Here is a 19,922-nt window from a genome sequence, read left to right on the forward strand (position 1 = left end):
AGGCCCATAAGACCCATTACAACTGATAGTAGCCTAATAGTACCAGACTAAAACCAAATAGTACTGGCTAAGAAATGAAGTGGTGGATTAGTGGAAGAGGTTAGATACACATGATACAATAATCAGTGACTATACTAATTTGTTATTTGATTAACCCTAAAACTCCAGTTTCTGGGTTAAGAACTTAATATTTCACAAAAATTGCTGGGAAACCTGAAAAATAATATGTCAGAAACTTGGCTTAGACTTACATCCCATACGATATACAAAAGTAAGGCCAAAAATAGGTACATGATTTAGGCATAAAGGGTGATATTATAAGCAAATTAGGAGAACAAGTGCTAGTTTACCTGACAAATCTTTGGAGAAGGGAGGAATTTATGGCCAAAGAAGAACTAGAGAACATTGTGAAATGCAAAATGAATAACTGACATTAAATTAAAGTTTTTTTAGCACAAACAAAACCAGTGCAGCCAAGATTAGAAGGGAAGCAGAAAGCTGTTTTTTTTTTTTTTTTTTTTTTTTTTTTTTTTTACAGCCAGTGTTAATGTTAAAAGCCTCATTTTCAAAATATGTAAAGAACTGAATCAAATTTATAAGAATACAAGCCATTCTCTAATTAATAAATGGATAGGAAAATATTTTCAGATGAAGAAATTAAAACAATCTATAGTCGTGTGAAAAAATGTGGAGAAAAAGTAGTTGCCAGGGTCATTGAAGATAGATTGTGGACATGAGAAGAATATGACATATTACTAATGATAAATTTGATCAATTGGATAAATCAGTAATATCAAAGGGAAATAAAAATGAATTCATGTGGGCAGCATATTGACAGAAAAATCTCAGAATAACATTATGTTGTATTTTAATTTATTTCATTAATGTTAAACATTTCCTAATTAAAATATAATTTGATTAGGTCCCATTCAAGGAGTTTTCGAATTTGAATTTGATACTTCTGGTGCAAAGAATATAACAGATTTATTACTGAGAAGGAAGTGAATTGGTCATAGAGAAGGAGCAAGGAGTAACTGATAGGGTAGGGAAGAGAGTATTTATTAAGCTCTATTTTTCAGGCACTGTGCTAAACTTCATAAATATATGAATGTCATCTATTGTTTCAGGAGGAAGTGATATACACTAAATCAAAGGGTATGAAGAGTTTGATTACTTTTCTTTGATTTTTCCAGGTTGTTTTTTAGAACCCAATTCACAACATTTTCAATAATATAGTAATGTTTATGTATTTTCAAAGTTCCTTTAACATTTATATTTCCATCTTTGCCAATTTATGTTTAATTCATTCCCCACCCCTATAGTTGCCAAATTGTTAGACCTTTATTTTTTCTAAATTGATGTTCCTAAAGAATATATCTGACTGCCTTTTCTTTACTAAAGGAGTCTCAGTGACTTCTAAGCATAGGCCTGGCATATAGTAGGAGCTTAATTAATGTTTAGGGTGACTTGACTTGCCTCTAGGATAAAATATACATTTCGACATTTGGCTTTTGAAGATGTTCCTACACAATTTGGATCCAGCCCACATTTCCAGATATATACTCATTATTTTCCTTCACATATTTTGCATTCCTGACAAACTGGCCTGCTTGCTATTCCCTAGAAACAACATTTTACTTCTCACTGTTGTTCTTTGGATAGGCTTTCTTTTATACTTGTGATGCACTCTCCCCTTACCAATTCTTTCTTTTAAAGGTCAACTTTAATGCTGTTTCTTGCAGGAATCCTCTCCTGATTCCCCTCACCTCAGTTGCCAGTACTTTTTCTAAACTTTTTTGTTTGTCTATTTTATATCTATTTGATTTTAATTTTCTGGATGAATATTGTTTTATTTCAATACAGTGTAAATTCCTTGAGTATAGACGATTTCATCTGTATTTTTTTCATTTGTATTGCCTAGCATAGTGTCTCATGTTCCTAAATGTTTATTGAATAAATGAGGTGATAGTAAATAATTATATTAATTGCCACTTCTCTTACTAGTTATTTAGAGCATTTAAAATATGGTAGTTGATAGATGGCATTTTCTTGTCTAAAAATTACCAGTATAAATTTAAAAAAAGAAACAGAGATGTATAGAAAATGAAAGCTAGATCAGATTGTTTGCCATCTTGGGGAAGGGGAAAGGGAGGGACAGAGGGAGAAAAAAATAGAAATAAGAATCTTGTAAAAATATATGTTGAAAATTAATTTACATGTAATTGAAAAACAAATACTACTAAATAGGAAAAAAGTGTAGTATAATCCTGAAAGAATAGTGATCTAAATTTAAGAATAATTTGAATTTGGTCAAGAAAGCACTAACAACAAGGTTTTTCTTTCCTCTACATTGAGAAGATCAAAGGGGTTATAAAATTGTTGCTAGCGGTAGATGGAATAGATGATGGTAAAGAGAGAAAGCAGAGCTGCCTTCTGATTTTGCTCTTGCTTTATCTACTAAGGAAATGATTTTTGAACTAGAAAGCAGAGTTTAAAAATGGAGTTGATGTGGATGATTATGATTGATTTCAAAGATAATGAAGAAAGAAAAAGATGCCTTAGAGGAGAAAAAAACTCCTGAAAGGAAGCAGTGTTAAAATACTCTAGCATTTAAAATATGGTAGTTGATAGGTTATATTTCTTCTTCTAAAAACTACCAGTAAAAATGTTTGTTTATAAATTTTCACAGTGTAGGAAACAGTCTTATAGGCAATAAAAAAAGAGGCAAATTTGACCTCATAAATGGCCATTTACACTGACTGGAATGAGAAACTTATGGTTGGAATGTAGCTTTGAATGCATATATCTAGTTTAAAAGAAAGGAAGAATTAAAAGAGGAGTGCAGTATTATATTATTAGGAAGATATTTTCAGGTGAGGAAATCCAGGAACCAGAGGGGTTCCAAGTCTATAGAGAATTTGGATGAAGGTCAGTGGAGGAAAAAAATTGTTTTTTTTTTCATTGGAATACTACTTTTATGTAAAGAATAAGAGATGAGGAGTTTGGGATGCTAGCCTAATGTAGAGCGATAGCATAGTGTTGATAATAGGGTATCAGTTCTTTAGCCTCTCCTAAGAGTCTCTTTCTCTCAAGAGTAGAACATCTGGAAAATTTGACTTGCCTAAGTTAAGTCTTAAGATGAAATTATCAAAAGTTTCCATCAAAAGGAACCAATAAAGGGAAATTATTCATGATCTGATTCTCATTAGCAAGTAAGATTCCCAGAAATGAGGTGACTTTAAATTTCATGATAGAGGACAGTAAAGCCAAGCATATTCATTCATGTACCCTAGATTTTGGAAAAGCAATTTTCCTTGAGAAAAAAAAGAGAGGTTTTCAAAGAGTAAAATACTTGAGGGGCAGTCAGCTCAAGAGGGATGAAGGGAAGGTTTAAGAATGAAATTCTTAACATATTGAGGAAAATTATTTCAATAAGAAGGGAAAATGCTGTTTTGCTGGAGACTGATGTTTAAAGGAAAAGTACAGAAGTTGGAAATAAGACATGTACTAGGGAAAAAAGTGAGAAGTATGTGTATAAGTTATGGAGTAGCTGTTAAGCTATTTGGTGTTTCATTGGTCTTGTTTATTCTGCTATTCTAAAGAGTTCCCTAAGCTTCTTTTACATATTTTTCATTGTTTGCTTTTAAAAAATCAAGTTTTCTGTTGCAATTATGTTCCCAAAGTATAGTGCAAATCCTTTGGGCTCTAAGGTTACATTGAGCCCTCACTAGTCTCAGCATTTACTGATAGTAATGACTAAAATCCTAGCAATCATTCCTTGATTTTCAAAGGGTGACCAAAGTAGAGAAGTTTACAGCAGTATATTATATAGTACATTGAGCTCATACTGTCATCTGACTGAAAAGCATGGTTCAGACAAAAAATGTTTTACTTTTGTTTGTTTTTAATTATACTTCCCCCCACCCCCACCCTTGGTTTCCTTCCTTGTCTAATTCCTTCATATTTTGCTTTTCCTTCAGCCGGTCCCTCCTCTTTTATTCCTTAATAGATTTTGGAGGGTACTATACTCTTCATGGTATATAGGTGCCTATTTAACCCATTCCTGATGTGAGTAGATTTTCAGAACTATGAGCCCTCCTCTCCCCTTTAATGCCTTTGTGTCTTCTTCCTCTGCATTTCATTTGTATAACATAATTACTATTTTTACCTTTTTCCTAAATGGTTTTACTTTTTTAGACTCAAATAATACTCAGGTCTGCCCCAGTCTTTCTTTTGAGCTACCCAGTGCTGATGTCAGTCTTAAATATATGGTATATGTTTGTCCATGTGAAGCTCCTTGAAATTGATATTGGCTCTTATATGTTAAATTTCCTATTAAGTTTGGGTTTGGTTGAAAGTGAAAATCTGTTAAGTTCATTGAATGTTCCTTTTTTTTTCATTCAATATTATGTATAATTTTGTTGGACAGGATGTTTTTGCAATAGGCCTACTAATTTTGATTGCCAGTATTTATGATCCCAGGATCTGTGGTCTGTTATTGTGGCTGCCAAGTCCTGCACGATTCCAGTTATAACTCCAGTAATGGTCTCATTTGATTTTGAAATTTCTTTTTGAATTCTTCTATAAATTCTCTTTGTACAGGGAGTCTTTCATATTACTCTTCATTGTCTTCTTCTGAAAATGAACCTCAGTCTTCCCTATTATAGTTGGGTTTTTTGTAGTTGGGGTCTTTCTTTTCTGCTGGTTCATTTTTTTAAAAAGTGAGAAGTATTAGTGAAAGCACCTCTAAACATGGGATTGGGGGAATGGTGCCTCTAGCTTCACTTTTGCTCTCTTGTCTGATCTGGAACTCCAAGCCAAGCGATCCACCCTCCTCCAGCAAGTGCCCACAGCCAACAGCCTCCCTTCCCCGTTGCCTCTGCACTCATGGGTGCTGGTTCCTTCTCACAAAGGGCCTTGTCTCAGCAGCACAGCTGAGCTTGACATTCTAATCAGCTGAGATTCCCCCAGTTTGCTGTCCTGGAGATGAAATTTTCTGTGCTTTCTGCTGAGAACCAAACCCAGCTCGTCTGAGGGTTTTTCACTTAAGAGTATCTTTAGAACTAGCCTGGAGGTATTTGTACTTCAGACAGGTTAATCCCTGGCCTGGGATCTTCCTTGAGATCTTGGTTTGTCCCAGGACCCCGGTTCTGCCAAATCTTAATAATTTTTAACCAGTCATTGTTCACCTTGAGGTACAAATTTGTTCTGTTTGTGGAGGAAATCTGAAGAGCTTGAAATTTAATGACCTTTCCCACCATCTTTCCAAATGTTTTAGTTTTTAAGAATTTTATTTCCTTCATTTATGGTACTGTTATGCGCCAGAACTTGAAACAAGGTGCTAAGTCAGTGGAATTGATAGAGACAATGATTATTTAGCATGGTGCTTAACAGTTCTCTAGTTCAGTGTATGTACTTAATATTATAGATACTTACTATAGTTCTACAAGATTCACACCTTTGATAAGAGAGCTAGGAGCCTGACCCAGGATTCAGTTGGGGAGATTCAGAAGCTAGAGAAGGCAGGCGGGAGCTCAAGCTCTCGGAACCAAGGCCAGACTGAAAGGCTCTCCAAAAAGCTGCTCAGCCCCAGGAAGGAGATAATAAAGAATCTGGACTATAAGAAAGCTAATTGGGCCACAGGAAAGGAGACAAGTTTTGGAAAGAGACAATAAAGGATTTGGACTTTAATCCCTGGTGATTACTGAACTGAAATGAAGGCTGCTCCCAGAGACCCCAAGAAAACCTCAACAGAGAACATTACATTTTAGAGAGAATATTACATAGCACTATAGATTTCATATGTTATAAAAAGTGAATTTCTCTGATTACATGAAATTGAAAAGCTTTTGTGCAAAAAAAATCAATGTACATAAGAAGGGAAGTGGGCAAATGGGAAAAAAGATCAGATTTCTTTGATAAGGATTTGACATTCAAGTTAAAGAAATAATTAACATATATAATACACACATGTATATACATATGAAAGAGCAAAAGCCACTCCGTAGTAGATGGGAAATGGTGAAAAGAAATAAATAGTCTTCAAAAGAAGAACAATTACAAACTATTAACAATCATCTTCTCCATATTATAATATTAAGAGGGATGTACATCAAAACCCTAAGATTTTACCTCAAACTTGCATATTGGCATAGATTACAAAAGACAGAAATTGTCGCTGTTGGAGTGAAAGGGGGAAGTTAAGACACACTACTAGTGCATTGTTAGTAGAGCTGTGAATCAGTACAACCATTTTGGAGAACAATTTGGAATTAAACAAAATGAAGTGACTATGTCTATACCCTTTGATCCAGATTGGTTCTGTGTTTACAGGTAAATTTACTTAATCTTTCAGTGCTCCAAGAAATTCTGTACATCTATAAATTACAATTTTCTTTTGGTGTAGGGAGTTTTTACAATAAGAATTTTCTATACCAATGAAATCACAAGTTCAGATCCTTTTCCACAAAAACAAACAGAAACAAAACAACCCCCACCATTCAAAACTGGTGGATCATTTTCTGACTACTAGACTTATACCCCAAAGATGCTACTGATAAGAAGAAATATCCATACATACCAGCATTTATAGTAAGTAGCACTTCATGTGATAGCAAATAATTAGAAACTAAGTAGATGACCATTCATAGGAAATTGGCTAAACAAATTGTGCATCAGGAATGCCATGGAGTATATATAAGAAATAATAAATGTGACAAATAAGGGGAAGCATGGAAAAATCTACATGAACCAATGCAGAATGAAGTAAGCAGAGTCAAGAAAACTATAGATCTACGATGACTATGGCAGTGCACAAAATTGAAAGTGAATGTTGCAGAATTATAAAGAACAAACATAGAGCTAAAGAAGTTATTCTTATCTTTTTTGGAAGGTCCACAAGTGTTGTACATGGATTGTATTTTGAGATTTTTGTAATATAGTGATTGGTTAATCTGAATTTTTTTCTTTTCTCTTTTTATCTTAAAAATAATATTTGTTATGTGGGGAAAGCTCTTTGAGTAGGGAAGAGGAAAGAATAGTGGGGAAAAACTTTGACATATAAAAAGAAGGCATAAGTAAAAAGTTAAAAAAACAAAATTGCCAAAACTAAAGAATAAGGTACTACTTAGAACACAGGGGCCATTATATACTCTTAGATTTAAATGACCTAATTAATGTATTATACTATTAATCCTTGTTTATGTTGTGATTTGGAATTGAAGCTGGGTGAGAAGAATATAGGAATTAGCCCATTGAATAATAGTTACTAAAAAGCAATGAAAAAGTAATTGATATTTTTAATCACATTTGTTTTTCTGTACTTTTCAAATGATTTAAACTTCAGAATAAAATAAAAGTATTGTTAAAAATTCCTTGGAAAATAATAAAACAAGAAAAGTAGGTAGGACATTGATATTCTTTTAGCTCTTTGAGTAGAATCAGGAAATGAACTCTCAGCAGAGATTTTGTTGGTGTAGAACCTGTTATTTCATGATGTGAAAAATTCCTGTTGTTTAAAATCCTTTCACTAATAAAGGATAGTAATTTGTGTAATTTATAGATATAGAATTTTTTTTGGAGCACTGAGAGTTTTAAGTAAATTTACCCATAGTTGCATAGCCAATATAGGTTAAGACAAGTCTTCCCTCCCCAAAGACAAGTCTTGAATCCAGATCTTCCTGACTTCTAGGCAGAACCTCTGTACTGTACTTAATGCTACTTTTCCCTCATTGGTATTGGCAAATATACATTATATGTACATACTTTTGTGACTCAGACCCACATTTTTAAAATGACTGCATGATATACCACTGTGGAGTAGAATAGTGAAGATGTTATTGAATTGATAATGACATAATGCTTTGATCTCATTTTGAGGGTTATCAGTTAAGCAAATGAGATCTATGATAGTATGATATAATTTTATGTTATCAAACATTTCTTTGAAACTGTAGCATTTTTGGAACTTTGTATGATTTTTGTTTCATTTAAAATAACATTCATATACTTATTTAAAGTTATAAAACTTATCTCTCTAATAGCATTGTGAAATAAGTAGTGCAGGCATCATTCCCATTTTGCAGATGAAGAAACTTGTGTTATAGAGGATATAACTAGCCCAGGATCACCAGGAAAGGCTATTTTGGTGATTTAGTCCCATGTTTCCTATATTCAAAGTTCAGTGCTTTTTTTGTTTGTTTATGTCATAGACTTGAACGCTTATTGATTCTTTTGTTTTGCTTCTGAACATGACATAGACCTAACAAATTAATTTTATCCATTATTTTGTTTTATGATGTTATTTATTTATTTTTTTTGTAACCAGTGGAAATTGCTTTTTGGCACTCATCTATTTGAAATATAAAACATTTTATGTTCATCCAGCAGGTGGAGCTAGATGTTAATATATATGCTGTGGAAAGTTGACAAATAACATTTGATTTTCCCTTTTAGGTAGGCAGGATTAGTCAGGATGAAAATGTATCAAGTGTACATCCTGAAGAAATGACGTTAAATCTTTAAAGCTATTATGGAGATTATCAAATGACAACTTAAAATTCTTGTATGATTTTTTAAAGGATTGAATCTTGAAAAATGTAAAAAATTAATCCCATTTGATTTTATACCATATTAATTTCTGAACAAATCCCCCCTGCTTCCTCTTTCAGTGATATTTTCTGGATTAAATTTATTTCAAAAGAACCACCATATTGGTTTAATGATGTGGTGTAATGGAAAGAGTACTGGGTTCTAGAGTCTGAAAGCCTTAGTTCTAGTCTCAGACCTTACATATCCTATGTCTCCCCAAACTTTGGCAAGTCCTTTAAGCATCTTAAGTCTTAATTTCTTCATCTTTAAAATGAAAAGCAGGTGCATTATTTTTAAGGCCTCTTTCAGCACCATGATTGTGGCTGCCATGATTTCTCGTTTTGTCAATATATTTTGGGTCATGTGCATTTTCCTCCATTGGAACTTTTATTTAACTGGTAGAATGACCTTCCACATGAGAAAACTCCTTCTACCAATTTAAGTTAGCACTTTCCTGGCAAATTATAGTTTTGTGAAATTATTGTTGATATGATTTGCTATTTGACCTACTCATTCTCAGTTCATTTAGTTTCCAATTAGTTTTTAAAAGTCTGTCTTTCCATGATTCTTTATTACATATAATTTTTTTATTACACCATGATATGAAAAGAATGCATCATTTAATATTACTGCCTTTCTGCAATAAATTATAATTTTAGAAAGCTGCCTAGAACTAAGGCAGTTAAGTAACTTGTTCAGAATCATACATTGAATATTTTCCAGAAGTGTGACTTGAATATAGGTTTTTTTGGTGTCTAGGACAGCTTTTTGCTCACCATGCCAGACTTCATCTTCTCTTCAACAGATTTTTAAAGCTAAATCTAAAGATTGTGATAATTTTGAATTATATTTGTTATCATTTTCAAATCCAGTTCCTAAATGGTTAGGACAAGTATATGCTCAAAAGAGTTCTTATGTTGATTAATTCTTTATCAAAAGTATAAAATATTAATGGCATAGTTCTATAAGTATATTATTTTAAGTTATTTAAACATATTAAGTACTCAAAATTTAATTTTGAAAAGTTACAAAAACCCATTTGTAAATGAAGAAATATTTAAATCTCAGAGATACAAGTAACAACTTTCCTTTTCCTTTTCTTAGTACAGAGTATATTTTGTTAATGAATTAGCATTTAAAAGCTTTCCACAAACAAAGCTTAAAGTATTCATGTTTATATATCCTTTTTGTTAAATCTACAACTAGTAATTTATATTTAATTACTAAAATTTTGAAAAATATTAATTTCAAGTCAACATTTTTAAGATTACTGCTCCAGATGATTTTTTTGTACAAATCAAACTTGACATTAAGGACATTCAAAATTCGAGTCATATATTAAGTAGATACTTTTCAGAACGAGCATTTTAGTGGAATCTTAGTCTCTTACTCATCTGTAACCTTTGTTTTAGCCTGTTGATATTTTTGTTTGAAATTAGTACCTTGATTAAAATTGTACTAAAGCTATTTTTAATGCTCATTTATTTGTTTTCCTTATACAAAATTTGCTTTTCCTGTTAGGTTCTTACTAAGTGCTAATGAGATAATGAGATATTAGGTTCTTACTAAGTGCTAAGTCAGTACTTAACAATTCTCTAGTTCCGGCCTTTAAAGGGAGTTTTACCCCTTTGAACTTCTGGGGAGGAGCTTGCATGCTTAGGAGGAGCAAGTTTATTGGTTGAAGTATTTTTTCCCAGAAGCCCCTGAATTATTCCACGCTCATTCTCTGGGAGGATAAAGGAGGCAACTTTGAGCAAGGGAGAGAAGTCTCCACTCTAGGTCAGAGTTGGCGGCTCCATACAGGAAGAAGAATCTGGCCAAGAGATTGAGTTGAGACAGCAGCAGATCTCCTCCCAGAGAGCGATCAGCAGTCTCTAGAGACAACAGAACTTTAGATTTCTGTTATTGATATTTATACCCAAAGGCAAAGATATGATGAGAGAATTTACATGTAAGAATATCCAATTCTAGAAATGTATATGTTCCTAGGATTTTAAGAGAATGCTTTGTAGTTGTGAGTGGTAGGTTACTTTATTAATTTGTTTGGGGAAAGATTTGAGGAAATTTAAGTCAAAAGCAAAAGCTTTTTTTGAACATCTTTGTTTTATTAACATATCAAGTTTTTTCTATGTTTTTATTTTGGATCAACTCTTTTTAATTAAGGAGGGGAAGAGACTTTCTATAGTAATGTAGCCTATTTAGTGGTTTTAAAAAAATAGAACAATATAGAATCTTGGAAGATTTGAAATTGAGATTTGATTCTTTACCTTACCATAATTCAAATATGGCTTATGTAAATGTTCTTTTGTCTTGAAAAAGAAATTATTGAAGTTACAAGATACAGTGTACTAATAGGAAAGCAAATAAATACAACTTAAGAAAAGAATTTTTTGTCTTATATTTCTGAATTGATTAGTACTGTAACATAATTTCCGTTAAACAAATATATAGTTTCTTTCTTAATCAATGTGCACTTATTAAATATTTAGATTTTGCCAAGTACAGACCTAAGTGTTGATGATTCAAAGACAAAAGTGAAGCAATCTTTGCCCTCTGCCTTTATTAGGGAAGGTACCATTACATAGATGACTTTCTAAAAGATGTACAAAATACAAGGTGGTTTCTGAAGGGGATTAATTAGCAACTGGAGGTTATCAGTAAGGATCTAAGTTTTGAAGGAAATTAGGACAATAAGCAGATAATAGGGACAGGCTAGTTTTAAAGTGGTCAGAGATTTCTAGTTTTTTTAATTCCCATGTCTTTTCTCTTTTCCTTCCCCTCCTTTTTTGCCCCCAGTAATATAGTAAAGAGTATAATAAGTTACTTCTTCTACACTAGGACTGTACAAAAAATTGGTCATCAGCATCTGGGCAGTAGGAAAATGGACCCCATTAAAAACTAGTTCCAGTACTCTTTCTGTAATGGCAAGGAACTGGAAATTGAATGGACGCCCATCAGTTTGGGAATGGCTAGATAAATTATCATATATGAATGTAATAGAATATTATTTTTCTATAAGAAATGATGAGCAAGTTGATTTCAAAAAAACCTTGAAAGACTTATATGAACTGATGCTGAGTGAAGTGAGCAGAACTAGGAGAACACTGTATATAATAACAGCAAGATTACGTGATGATCAACTGTGATGCACTTAGCTCTTCTTAGCAGTTCAGCAATCTAAGACAATTCTAATGAACTTGGAATAGAAAATGCCATTTGCATCCAGAGTGAGAAATGTAGGGCCCGATTATGGGTTGAAACATAATATTTTCACCTTTTTTTTTGTTTCCTTCTTTTTTCTCGTGTTTTTTTTTTCCCCTTTTGGTCTGATTTTTCTTGCACAATATGACAAATGCAGAAATAGGTTTAAAGTATTTGCACATATTTAATTCTATCAGATTGCTTGTTATTTTGGGGAAGGGGGAAGTAAAGGAGGGAAAGGAGAAAAATTTGGAATATAAACCCTTACAAAGGTGAATGTTGAAAACTATCTTTACATGTATTTGAAAAATTAAAATGCTATTGAGAAAACCAAAACAAAAGTAATGCTAGTATAGGCAAACAAGCTTCTCAGTGAAACCAGATAAAAGCTATAGACAAGAACAGTCTATAAGACCCTGTACTCAAGTCTCTCTAGAGAAAGCCCAGGATAATTGTATATCTTTAGAGATCCCTTTAGAGATCTGGGGAACAGAAATGATTAGTTGTAGATCTTGCCTGGGACTAAGTCATCTTAAAGTTCCAAAAATCTTTAGGTTTCTGTAGATACCATAGAATGGTGAAAATTTAGTGCTCTGAAACTCAAAGAGCTAGAGCATCTTTGAGAGGTGAGTGGAAGTCTGTTCAAGGGGGTTAGGGAAAGACTAAACAAAACTGACTACTCCATCCAAAAGTGCTGCAATGGCCTGAGCCTGACTTTGTTATAAAGCCCCAAAGGAAGTAAAGTAGGAGAGAGAAGGAAACAAAAGTAGATACTAACTACTATAGAAAATAGTTTAGATCAAGCCCTCACCCCAGAGAGAGTAAATCTCTAATAACTACAAACTGAGGCTCAAAGGAAAAAATGGATTTTCCACAAGAACTTCATGAATATTTATAAGAAGCCAAGGAAGAGGTAATTGAAATAAAAGTTCTGGAGGTAAGATTTTGAAGGAGAATTAAATAGAATAGAAAATTAAGTAAAAGTGAACTTTCTTCTCTGAAAATGACAAAGAGGAAGGACCTTACCCCTCCCCCATTTTATTAAAGAAATACATCAAATTCTTTTTTTTCTTTTTATCTTTTGTAACTCTTTTTTTTAAAATTTTTAAAATTAATTTTATAATTATAACTTTTTTTTGACTACTGTACTCATATATGTTCTCATATGCATGGGTAATTTTTTTTACAACATTATCCCTTACATTCCCTTCTGTTCCGAATTTTCCCCTCCTTCCCTCCACCCCCTCCCCTAGATGGCAGGCAGTCCCATACATATTAAGTATGTTATAGTATATCCTAGATACAATATATATGTGCAGAACCGAATTTTTGTTGTTGTTGTTGTTGCAAAGGAAGAATTGGATTCAGAAGGTAAAAATAACCTGGGACGAAAAACAAAAATGCAAACAGTTTACAATCATTTCCCAGTGTTCCTTCTCTGAGTGTAGCTGATTCTGTCCATCATTGATCAGTTGGATCTGAGTTAGATCTTCTCTTTGTTGAAGATATCCACTTTCATCAGAATACATCCTCATACAATATTGTTGTTGAAGTGTATAATGATCTCCTGGTTCTGCTCATTTCACTCAGCATCAGTTCATGCAAGTTTCTCCAAACCTCTCTGTATTCATCCTGCTGGTCATTTCTTACAGAACAACAATATTTCATAACATTCATAATCCATAATTTACCCAACCATTCTCCAACTGATGGGCATCCAGTATTTTCCAGTTTCTAGCCACTACAAAAAGGGCTGCCACAAACATTTTAGCACATACAGGTCCCTTTCCCTTCTTTAGGAAATATATCAAATTCAACAGAGAAATAAGTGGAAATGGAACATAGCTAAGAAGGATGCAAAACAGGAAATAGCTAGTAGCAAAACAAAATTCATTGTCCTGCAGGCAGAATTAAAAGGAAGGAAAAAAAAACTAGAATTGAATTCAAAGAGGTACCCATTAATTGGGGAATGACTGAACAAATTGTGATAAGGAATATTAATTGTATTTTAAGAAATGATGAAAAAGATGATTGCAGAGAATCCTGACTGGTATGAATGAATTAATGCTGAATGAAGTGAGATGAATCCAGAAAACAATTATTCAAAGACAGCAGTGTTGTAAAGAAAAATAACTTTGAAAGGCTTAAGAACTTTAATAAACACACTGACCATGTGTGTAGAAGACCTATGATGAAATGTATTTCCTATATTCCCTGATGGAGAGATGAAGGATTCAAGTTGCAGATACATATACATTCGTTTGTTTTTGGGTGTGACCACTAGATAGGTGTTTTGCTTGACCATACTTCTTTCAGGGATTTTTTTTCCTTCCCCCTTTTTAAAAAGAGGTTTATTACTATTGATGCAAAAAGGAGGACTGATAAAACATCTTTAAAAATGTACAGAAAAGGATAAAATAAAAGTTCAGAAGGAAACACAGGACTGTTTAAAAGTAAGGAGTTTATTATATACTCTTTAAAAAGTGATATGAAAGAATGTAGTTTTTCATATGAAATTTTTTTTGTTCTGATGTAAACATGAAAATGTTGTGGTTTTTGTGTTTAAGTTCAGAAATTTAAAGAAAAATATAGATGTGCTTGTTTTTATACCTATCTTCTCTGATTCATCTTTATGTTCTTATACAAACTACTGTTCTTTTTAAAAGAGATCCTACTCTCTACTGACAACACTTGGAGATAACATACTATACTTTATAAGTGGTTTAAGAGATTTTTCAATGGTAATTTCAACTGTGCAATTCCTTATTTGATGACTTGATAGCTTAACCACTGTATAATATATGATAGCATTATATTTTGTTGGAACTGGACTTTAAACAAAGATAAATAACAAAGATAGATATATGAAGTGAAAAGTGATAAGCAAAAAAGCATTCAAATTTAGTTATTACCAATACTAGAACCAAATATAAATTATTTTTAGTTTACCTGTGTCATAAATGCCTTCTCTTGGCATAGTTGATTCAGATTTTGTTGTAAATTTTCCTGATGAGATTTAATCATTAGATAATCTAGCTAATAAAATAACACTTCTGTCACTTTTCTGGGCCATACATGACTAAGGAAAACAACATTATATAATGGGGAAAAAAGGGTAAAAGGTAGTCTTTCTTTGGGAAACACTAAATGTTTTTATTTGTGAAAGGATTATTAATGTTTTTGACCTTTGATCCTGTGCAAATAACATAATCATTATATATCCTTATATCATTTGATATCTTTAGCCATTTTTTGGTGACTCTGTAACATGCACAATGTCACACCCCAGTAAAACTATTTCATTTTATTTCCACCTACATTTCACTTTTCTGCCTCACACATTTCACCAACCCCAACCAACTTGATCAATAGTGATTTAGAACATTTTTATATAACTATAAATATAAATAAATTAAATTTCATCATCTGAAAATTGTTTGGATCCTTTGACTATTTATCAATTGGGGAATGACATGTATTTTATTTTATTTTATTTTTTTATAAATTTGACATCCCAACCAACCTGAACAAAGCTGAGAACCAAAAAAAGCCCCTGAGTTATCGAAGTAAGTCTCACAAAGTCTGGAAATCAAACCTTTTCTCATAGGAGAGGCACCTGTCTGGAGATCATTTTGTACAAAATTCTGACTGTACAAAATTTGAATGAGCTTGATAATTAGGTTGTTTAAATCATTTGTATATTGGAAATAAGAAGGTGTTAAATTGGTAAGTTGGAAAGGGAGTAACCATCAGGCATCTACTATGTTTTAGACATGTTAGGAATTTTACAAATATTTTGATTATCAGAAATTTTGTGAGGAAAAGGAATGTGTTTTTAAAAGTAGGTATAGTAATAGTTTTATGGTAAGAAAAGGAATAAAGAACTCATTTTAAAAAACTAGAATCAACTCAAGAAAAAGTAACTTAGGAGTTATTTAGTATAGAAAGTATAGGAGTTTGCAAGGAAGACCAGTATCTGTTATATAAGGTCTGTCTAGCCCTTTTTATGACTGCTTATGCACTTTTGGTGTCTACTTACCACCTACTCTCACCTGTGGCTCCAAGAAATAGTTGTCCTTACTTTTTATCTTGCCACTGAACTTTGATGACTCTGGAACAGAAAGGCTAATAACTTTGTGCAACTCTGCTTCACTTATATTCATTTCATGTACAAGTCGAGAAATTATTGTAATGTCACTGTTCCTCTTTGAAATGAACAATAATAGATTAAATTTAATAGCGGGACAAACAACCCTAAGCAATTTAATGGGCCTTGAGGATAGCACAGAATAATAATGACTGCCCAAATCTGTATTATCATCATTTAAAAAAGATTAAATGATATTCTTAATATTTAAGAGGATAAAAATGTAATACATATTTAAAAGTAAGTTTTTTAGTGATGTCTTTTATTGTTATTATAGCTTTCTTCAGTATTCCTTTTTTGCCCTTCCCAGAAAGCCATCCTATTTAACAAATAAAAGACAAAAAAAAGGGAAAAAATTCAGCAGTATTGAACAATACATTGACAAGTCTAAAAACATGTAGTGTGTAACACCTATGGACCTTTTGCTCTGTAAAGGAGTGGGTTGGAAGGTGTCCTCTTAGATCTCTTCCAATTCATGTGTGATGTTTGTAATTTTGCTATGTATTCACTTTTGATTTTTTTTTTGTGTGTGATTTTTCTTTTTGTTTATATTGGTGAATATTTTCTTGAGGCTGCCTCCTTTACTTTGCCTCAATTCATGGAGATCTTTCCATGTTTATCTCTATTTATTGCATTCATTATTTCTTATAGCTCATTAATATTCCATCACGTGTGTGTCACAATTTGTTTAGCCATTATTTGGTCAGAGAGATTTAATTTTGTTGGCTGTCAAAAAAAGTGCTGCTTTATATACTTTGGTGTATATGACAACTTCTTATCAATGACTTCTTTGAATGTAAGTATAATAATGGAATGGTCAAATGTATAAACATTTTAGTTATTTATTTGCACAATTCCAAATTACTTTCCAAAATGGTTTTGCCATTTTAAAGCTCTGCCAATACACAAATATGTCTATCATCCCATTATCTCTTTGACATTTATTATTGCCATTTTTTATCATCTTTGCCAATTTGCAATTGTGGGGTAAAATCTAAGGGTTATTTTAAAAATAATTTATTTTCAATTCATGGAACAAAACAAGCATTTCTATAGCAATTATAATAAAAAAGATGATTGCATATGAAACTGCAAATCTACCATATACAATTTGATATTTCCTCCTATATAAAACAAAGTTATCATGTAAATTTTTTTCTTCCCCTCACCCTCTAGGTGGTTATCATTAGACAGAAATAGGTATATTTATATATGTATATAAAATTATTCTGTATATATTTCTGTTTATCAGTTCTTTTTTGGATGTATATAGCATCTCTGCATGCGTCCTTTGTTTTTACTTTGTATATTTATAATCGTCAATGACTTGGTTGCTCAATGTCTTTCTTAGAGAAATGATAATTGTATATAATTTTCTCTTAGTTCTACTTGCTTTACATAATTTCATCAAGATTCTTCCATACCTTTCTAAAATCACTGGATTTCATCATTTTTAAAAAATAGCATATTAGTATTCCATCACAACCATACACTACAGCTTATTCAATCATTTCCCAACTGATGGGGATTCCTGCAGTTTTCAGTTTTTTGATAGTACAAAAAGAGTTATGTCCATTAATATACAAAATTATAAGTTTTCCTCCATCTTATTTTTATTTACTATTTTCTTTTTTAGCCTCTCTTTACAAATTTTTTTCTCAATAATATTTTTTTCCAAATACATGTAAAGATAGTTTTTATCATTCATTCTTGTAAGATTCTGTTTCATTTTTTTCCCCTGCTTCTCCCCAACACCCCAAGAAATCCAGTATATATTGAATATGTACCATCCTGTTAAACATATTTTCATACTTGTCATGTTGTGCAAGAAAAATCAGGAAAAGGGGAAAAACCATGAGAAAGAAAAAAGCAAACCAAAAAAGGTGAAAATTTTATACTTTGATCCACATTCACTCTTCCTAGTTCTCTCTCTGGATGTACTTTCCATCCCAAGTTTATTGGAATTATCTTGGATCATTGCATTACTAAGAAGAGTTAAGTTTATCATAATTGATCATCACATAATCTTACTGTTACTATGTACAATGCTCTTCTGGTTCTTCTTCATTCAGTATCAGTTCATGTAAGTCTTTTCAGACTTTTCTGAAATCAGCCTGCTGATCATTTCTTAAAGACAAGAATGTTCCATTACATTCACATACCATAACTTATTTAGCCATTCTTCAATTGATGAGCATCCAGTAAATTTCCAATTCCTTTGTCACTACAAAAAGAGCTGCTATAAACATTTTTTCACATGTCGTTTTTTTCCCCTCTGGGTTATTTTAATTTACATTTCTCTTAAAAGTTATTTGGGGTGTTATCTTATGTGGTTGTTAATATTTTGTACTTTTTATTTGGAGAACTGTTTATATTCTTTGGCCTCTTGGGGAATGGCTATTAGTCTTATTTGTTAATTGCTTATATACCTTGGATATTAAAACTTACCAAAGAAATTTGATATATTTGACTTCTCCTTATCCTGGGCAGATATATACACATTTTTGAAAAACTTCCATTAAGATAGTCAAAACAAAACATTTAAAGGATATTTAAATGAATTAATTATTCATCTATGTGATGGTGTGGAAGAATCACTGAAGTTGGAGTTGAGACTTGAATTCAAATATTATCTCTCCCATTTATTTGCAGTATGATAGTAGACAGGTTCCTTAATCCTTGAGCCTCATCTCTAAAAAAAGGAAGATAATAGTTGCAATTACCTTATTTTTGAGTGCTACTAAAAATATGAATATTATCTAGAAACAATTTAAGTGAAATAGCTTATTCCTTGAATATAATGGATGTATATTTATCCTTGGTGATAAAAATCTATTTATATTTTTGTAGAAATATAATAAGTAGATTGATTTTATTAGTTATGTGATATTGTTAAATGAAATGAATTCTTAGGAAACCTGTACCAATTGCTAGTAATCTCATTTTGTTTTGTAGTTTTCCATTTTGGTAAGCATTTAGTTAAAATTGTTGAAGAATGGTTTGACCTAGTAAGCCAAATATTTTGGTTAACTAAAATTTTATATATATATATATGTATATCATATTTGAGTCACCAAATTTTAAAGAATTATGCTATAGTGAAATATACTTAATATTAAAACTACTTTGGTATTTGAATAGATCTAAAAACTTACCTAGATACTCCTTCCAGTGATTTATTTCACATTATAACCTATCTATATGCTACTACAGTATTAACAGGTTTGTCATTTATCACTTTTTCAAGTCAGCATTTAAAATTTTTTTGTTAAAAACGTCTTGAACTGTACACGAATATATATATATATATATATATATATATATTTTTTTTTTTGCTATCATAAATTACTTTTGCTTAATGAAAATTTGTTAGGGCCTACCTAATTTTCAATAATATTAAAAAATAAATTATTTGAATTAGATTGATATCCCTTAAATATAATCAGTTTTGATATTTCTTAAATGCTTTGTATGCAGTGTAGTGTTTTTGTGATATTTGATTTTGGTGTTTATTGTCATCATTCTGTTATAGGCAATAACCTAAAGCTACCATATGCTTTGAAATTTAATGCATTTTGTTGGCAACATTTGGCAAATTTATTTTAGAGATTATTTTTAGCCAGTGTTGTAGTCATAAAGACAATAATTGTCTTAGAATTGCATCTTTCTGGATGGATGCTCTTCCTTTTAGCTTTTGAGACTGACTGTTGAGAAAATCTAAATGTGCAGTTATGATGTTTTTTATTTTGATTGTTTTGTTTTCAATAGTTTGTGTCTTTGGGAGTCTGCTCACATTTATTGTATAGTAAACCTATTTTCATCTTTAGGATATGTATGGTGAATGATCAGTATCTGTGTGCTTACAAATGAAGATTTTATATATTTTTAGTACACTTATGGAATTATGATCACAAGGATACTTCATTGCTAAATTGGACAATTTTAACATTTCTGTAATGAACCTTTAAAGTAATTTTTTCCCCTC

General features: G+C 31.7%; 1 protein-coding gene across 2 annotated transcripts in view; it reads left to right on the plus strand.

Annotated features, from left to right (window-relative positions):
- Positions 1-19,922, plus strand: part of LMBR1 (limb development membrane protein 1) — a 170,655-nt gene that overhangs the window by 58,648 nt on the left and 92,085 nt on the right. The gene's annotated exons all lie outside the window — the stretch shown is intronic.

Source organism: Sminthopsis crassicaudata, chromosome 5, assembly GCF_048593235.1.
Source record: "Sminthopsis crassicaudata isolate SCR6 chromosome 5, ASM4859323v1, whole genome shotgun sequence".
NCBI lineage: Eukaryota > Metazoa > Chordata > Mammalia > Dasyuromorphia > Dasyuridae > Sminthopsis > Sminthopsis crassicaudata.